Genomic DNA, 7,105 nt, shown 5'->3' on the forward strand with positions numbered 1-7,105 from the left:
CTTATGAGAGCAGAGTAGAAGGGGAGAATCACCTTTGACCTGCTGCTAATGCTTGCTAAAGCTTGTACTTGAGCTACAGTGTTAAATTTATTTGTATAAAATATTTGCAGGTTCGTAGTACTTGAAAAATGGACAATTCAGTAGATCAGTTGAAAGCAAGAAAGGAAAATAAGTTGAAATTAAAGAGGTGATATAATTGTCCAGTTTCTCAGTTTCAGTGCATGCACATATACAAGTGCTAAATGGATTTAGTGTGCTCAGGGAATACTAGTGAGGGAATTAAACTGTGAATGAAGCCCTCAGTAAGACACTGAATAATTATGCACTGTTCCATAAATGAGCAGGTTGTAATACTTTACCCTCAGACTGGAGACTTAAACTGGAATAACTGATCTGGAGGTGTTCTGATGAAGCAATGCAAGTTATATTAAAGCAGATAATGATAGATAGAGGACTTCAAAGAGAAATTTAGGGAGACTTGTAGATTGGAAAACAGCTTTTATTTTTTAGATGTTAATAAATGCTGAAAAACAGAGCTGAAGCTTTATTTGATGCTGAGTTTCATTATTTCTACTTGCTTTAAGTTGGACATGCTTGGATCAGCATGCCCTAAACCAGCACTCTTTTTGACAAGGCACTACAGACCATTGCCGCTCTGGAATATATATTCTATGAGTCAGTGGTAACAAGATCTTAACTTCTCCCTGCATGTTTTGCCCCAACACTACCTCTAGGGAAGGAAGAAGAAAGGCAGCAGCAGGAGCTGCGCTGGCCTTGCAGCACCTCAGCAGAATGCTTGGGTGTCTGGAACCAGCGAGTCCAGCAGTGTGGGCTCAGTCTTGGTGGCCCTCTGCATGAACCAGAGCTGTAGTGTTTCGAGGGTGGTCACTGGGAGGAGGTAGAGTGACGCAGTGGTTTTCAGAGGTCTTCTTTCCCTGGTAAATCTGTCTGACCACAGAAGTCGTGAGGTGGGGGGTAGGGAGGTTCTTATACATAGGTGAGAAATGCAGTAAAATCAGGCAAGGGTTGACACTTATATAATCCAATACTAGCAAATGTAAATTTGGCAACCCTTCAGATACTCAAATTCTAGATGTTGAAGTAATTAGGATTTTACAAATTGATGCTGTGTTCCCTAACTACAGGAGAAAGCAGTAAGCAGTCTGTAGAAAATCTGTATGTGCCAGTGAAGTCAGTATGTAATAGTTTCATACTCCATTTGCCAGGTTCATCTTTAGTCACTGGTACTGTACTGACACTTAAGAATTTTTCTGGTATAATCTTAGAATCAAAAGGAAGCTGATTTGCTCAGGAAAAACTAAATGCCTGTGCTTGACTAACAGATCACTTGACAAAGTATGTGCTTTGTAGTGACCACCATTTTGGTTTTGGCACTTAACTGTGGCACCTTGTCCTCCCTTATTGTAATGCTTAACATGAAGTAGATGAGAGATGTTTGTTTCAGTAGCGTCCCTCCCATTTCCTGATTTTTGTAGCTAGTGTACTTCCATACTGGAAGCTGTCACTCGTATGGAAGTGGTCACTCAAAGATCTGACTTCTAGATGTTATACATAGTGATGCTAGAACAGACAGCATTGTGTAGGTGTTGGAGCCTATTGAGCAGGCAGTTCTCATTAAATCTCTTAGCCTGGTCCTCTGACAGCACTTTCCTCCTCTGTCATGCTGCAGGTGTCTAGTTTTACCGAAGTTCTGACCGATCCCATCACTTGGCTTTTGCAGTAGCTAATGTTTTAAGTTTCTTTGTTAGATTTCAACACCTCCTGGCTCAAGGATTTTGATTCAGTTCACTCATGCTAGCCAGTTGAAAACTTGCTAAAGCTTGTTTCCCTGGTTTCCTGGAAAATATTTTGGGCTCATTATATGTAAGTCTGAATATTCTTTCCAACTCATTTTGCTCACTTCTGGCTGGATATTTGCTTCTGAGTGTCAAATGAAGTTGATGTCTTTTTAAAGCTTATGATCACCTGTTTTTATTTTCAACAGATTTTGGTCTGATTTGTCTTCAGGGACCTTTCTAAGTATCCAGATGTTGTAATTTGTTTCTTCAGTTTCAGCAGATGATTCAGCTTTGACTCTTCCCATGGAAGTCTTCCCGTTCCTAACACAGTGATACTACTTTTTTTGACTGTTTTATTTTAATACATGGTTTCCCTGTGATGAGGTCAGTGGTAGTATGGGTATGTGCTGTGAATTTTTACTGTCCAAGTAAGGCAAGACTACTTTGTTTAGAATTTACTCTGGTTTCAGCTTGATTTGTTTCAGCTGATGATTGTCACTTCCAAGAGAAACTGAATTGGATCTTTCAATGAACTAATTTGAATAAATGAACTAATCAGCAAGCATTATCTCATCTGTAGAGCTGATCATACTGAAATCCATTTGTAGCTAATAGGACAGAGACTGCTATTGGAGGGGCTGCAGTATTTGTTAACCATCAAAAAATGAAGCTCTTCACTGTGTTCACGGAGGCTGTGAGGATTAGAACTCTCCAGGAGGTTCAAGTACATCAGTTAGTGGAACGTTTCGGTGCTCTGCCTGCTTATTTCTGCATTCTGCTCCTGGTTTTGTGCCTACCTGCTGCCTTGCTGCTCTCTTGTCAACTGTACTGGTGCGATTGTTCTAACACATTGACTCACAAAGATCAGGTTTAAAATCATTTCTCCCTTCCTCTTCTATAGGGTGGTTATCGAAACCAAATCAGTTACTAGTCCTGTTAACCATGTTTGTTAAAATAATCCCCCCTTCCAGTCTTATTGTGCTGCAGGATCCACTGCTGTTGCAGAGAAGTTTGATTTCAGGTATCTTAATTTTATTAGATAGCTATATTAAATATATGACTCCTCTTCTGCATCTTGGCCCTGTTGCTTACTGTCACAAATAGTCTCATGGAGGTAGTGGCAAAGTATATTTTTCTGTTACATGGTTTTTTGGGACTCTGTGAAATAGTTTTGCCTGGGAATATTTTCTGACTGCTGATTCTAAGAAGTTTTCTAAAGTAACACTGTCAAAAAATAACTTAATTTCAGACTTTCTGCTTTCCTTTTATTTTTCGGTGTTGACTTTACCCTTGACAAGAATAATAAGAAAGAAACTTTATTTTAAAGCCATATTCAGTAGTGCAGTCTTTGATCTAGAGGCAGATATCGTCTGACATCAAAAGTACCCTTGATCTCAGCAGGACTGAAATTCTGAAATGCCAGGAAGCCCACAGCAGCAGTATTAAAGACACATAAATGTACTGTGGGAAGATTAGACCAAGTGTGTCAGTTATATGTCAGTGCAGTAGGAATGCTGAAAGGAAATAGTCTGGTACTTATTGCTTTAAAATTAATTGGGTATGATTAAGTAAATATTATCATAAATCTGACCTATTATCTCCTTACATGATTCACTTGTACTCAAGTCTGAAATTATTGCATAGACTTTATATTATGAAGACAAAGACTGGAGAAAGCAGGAAGTGGAAAGGATCTTCCTTAGAGCAGGTACATTCCAGGGTTATATGCAAGGATAAAGAATTTGACTGAGTTGTTCAACTGGGCACATAAAATTTGTTTGCAGCGTCTTGTAGAGAAACAGATCTGGTCACTGTTTTCAGGTTTTTCTTTCAGCCACCTATGTTCTAGAAAGTACGTGGCTTAAATACTGAACAGTAATGGCTGGTCATGGTCCTTCTGAATATCAGCTCTTCCTCCCTCAGCCCTTTGTTGTTCCCATGTTAAGTTCTTCCCTCTGGTTTGTTATGTTTGAGTTGGCAGCTTCTTGTTTGTGGCCCATAATTGTTTTCTACTTAAGCTGGATCAACTGTGCTGCCTGCTGCTGGTGAATGTGCTACTTCAGGAATGCTGAAGTTCAGTCAAGGACTATTGTCAACTGATGGCTGCAAGAAGTCAAAAATGTAGATGCATGAATTAAGGAAGCCTGAAATCTGCATTTTGCATGTGGCAGGAGCAGAAGAATAATAATTTTAATTGTTTGGGAGAAGAAACATTAAAGAGTTTTTGACAGAAATGTTGAATGTTTTAAATGCATAACAATTACCTTGAATTTCTGGCTGAATTTACAACTTCAAAAATCCAGTTGTTAATATCTTAGAATGTTTAACAGGTTTATAACTGCCATATCAAATGAAAAAAATTTTAAGTAACACAAGTTACAGCATTTTTGTCTGCTCTCTAATTTAATATTTCAAATGGCTGGATAATATACTGTATTAGATTCAACATAACTTCCTGAGTTTTCACTGTGGAAGGATGGTTAGCATAACACAAAATGCTACCTGACCTAACCTTTAGATCGTATTTTATTTTTGCTTTAACAGTTAATATGAAGTGCTATAAAGTCATCAGCTTTATATTTGAATAAAGCAATGTTAAACAGTACCATAATAGATATACTTTGAGTTCAGCCTTTCAAGGATGGGGTTACATAAATGTTTTACATTTTTGTGCTTAGAAAAATTAGCAGAGGGATTAAAAATACCTCAAAAGAGGTACTGAATTTTAGCAATAAGCTTCAGTAGTGTTTGGCCACTAATGCTCGTTCATTGAGTCGTTCTTGATCTCCAGTGCTACTTAGGTCTTGTTTCCTTTCTGCAAAACATTCGTGTAGTTTTGCACTTCCCATAACCAAAACTTGTGTGCTTCAGAGTTCTAAATGTGGAAAATAATGCACCTGCAAGATACAGTCTTGGCATCAGTTAACTACTGACTTAATCTCTTTTTAAAAACTGAAAAAAAAAACCCCACAGTTCAGGGAGGAGATGAAGAAAATAACTAAAACTTAAAGAAGCTAGAAATGTGTAGCATTCCTTTAAGACAGAAAATATAGTGCTACCAGGAGTCAATAAATGTTAATTAACTGGAAAAGCCAGCCTTCATCCAGAAAATGGATGCTGAACAAGATCCCTTGTTCACAATAGAGTTATAGGAAAGTAGAGCTTGTTGAAGTTGCTGCTGCTGGGGTAACCAGGTAAACAGGTGTAGTTCCCTGTTTGTACTTTCCAAGTCTTCTGACTTGCTCTTATTGTTTTTGTAACTGGTGTTTTGCCTACTGCTGTGGAGAACCTAAATTCCTATTGCCATGTCTCTCAAGTTGTATGAGGTCACTTGAATCTGACACAGATTGTTTGGCTGTCAAAAGTGGCACTGCTGCCCCGCCTCCTGTGTTAGTCTTGTTGTTTCTGTTCTTTGTTTGGCTGTCGAAAGTGGCACTGCTGCCCCACCTCCTGTGTTAGTCTTGTTGTTTCTGTTCTCTATGCTGGCAGTAGGGTTTGTGCTGTTGGGGATCTAATATTGCTGGAAGCAGGATTGGCAGAAATTAGTTGACTGGTTCACTGAGTGGCCACCCAAGCACCAGTGTGACAGAAGAGCAGGAGATGTGGGGCGTAAGAAGATGATCATCTGGTTTAATACCACTATACAAGGAGGTTCGCTTCCATGACTGCTCCCCCAGCCTGTGAGTGTAGGCTGCCTTCTAAAGAATCCTTAACAAGTACAGGACATGTTTGCGTCTTTGGGTCTGTAAGACATGAGAAAGAGGCTGAACAAATATTGCCTGCCTTTTTTCCTTTCTCTTCCCCTCAGAAGCTTGGTTAGAACAGCAAGGGTGGCCATGGATGGGTGAGACAAGTGTCTCTGGAACTTCCAAATGTGTTGCAGTCCAGACTAGCAGATCATGCCTTTGAACTGTTTTGTACATGCCAGCAAATTCAAAAAGTATGGTTCCTGATTGCTAGCATGGTCTCCCTTGATGCGACAAACTTAAGAAAACATTTAATAGCTTCTGGACCCCAATTCAGTGTCAAGATGAATTCTTATTACTTTTTTTTTCTTGGCTCCACTAGTTTGTATGAGTTTAGGGGAAAGGTCTCCACAGCAGAATGAGTTAAATCAAGCTAACAATTTTGTAGGAAAAACTTTATGTAGTTCCCTTTTGCTAACTGTTGAAAGCACTTGATTTGTCCGTAGCAGGTCTGTCAACTGTCTTGATAAGATCCCAAGCTACTAGCTAGCATGCTAAACGTGGACTCAAGCTTTTCTGTTTGGAAGGACTGTGGAATTGTGTTTGAGAGAGAACTGGGGAAGCAAAAAGGACTTGTTTGTAGGCAGAACCGTTGCTATCCAGCAAAGAGAGTGCATGGTATAACCTCACTTGTCAAAAATGTGATAGGCATCTTTCATTTCTTTAGACTCCAAGTTGAATCTCTGAGAGATAACTAATGGTCACAGGAGCTTGTGGTACAGCACTTTGGGACACTGCAAACTGATCTTGGAAAGGCTGTTGCTGCCTGAATATTATTAAACAGTACTCATAGGAGAAAAATGCACTGTTCCGCTGTGAGGAACAATATTGTGGCTATTAGATGACTGCTTTTTTTGCCAAGTGGCTGATTGTTAAAGCAAAAAACCCTTCTGCCAAGGAAGAAAAGAAATTGGATTCCTTCCATAGTTAGAATTGGGTTGCCCCAATTTATTCACATTTTCAGAAAACACTTTCATTCTTACCTTGTGCTTACTTTGGAAGAAATACTTTTAATAAATAATCCTGCAGACCTGACACATTGCTAAAATTACTTGGGAAAGGACTGTTTCATTTGCTAGGCTTCCTAAATTAGCTTTTTACCTGATGATGTCATATTATTGGTAGTTGTGCAATAATTGGAGTTGACAGAAGAAGTAAAACTGAGCTGATGCTCCCTTTCTATATATCAGTGTTTCTCAGATCTTTGGAACTGCATTTCTCACAGAAATGTAGGTTTCTGTCTTTGCAGGGGGACAGGTATTCTTATTGTTTAAAAAATAAATGTCAGATAAAATACTGTGAGTGGCATTCACTTTGAGATAAGTCTCTTCACTTATAAAGTCTGAGTTTCCTCATGATTGGTTGCAGTGAGTGGGCTTACATATTGCCTCCAAAATGTAGCAGTTCTTATGTGTAATCTTTAGACTCCAGGGGGATGTAATCATCTGCTGAAGTCAGCTTGCATGTGAACAGAATAATTGCATGCAAAAAGTTTTGTTAGGATTTAGCAGGGCAAGACTTAGTGCAACACAACACAGCATCCTCGTGGCTAAACTGAGG

This window comes from Pterocles gutturalis, unplaced genomic scaffold (genome assembly GCF_000699245.1).
Source record: "Pterocles gutturalis isolate BGI_N339 unplaced genomic scaffold, ASM69924v1 scaffold27099, whole genome shotgun sequence".
Lineage (NCBI taxonomy): Eukaryota > Metazoa > Chordata > Aves > Pterocliformes > Pteroclidae > Pterocles > Pterocles gutturalis.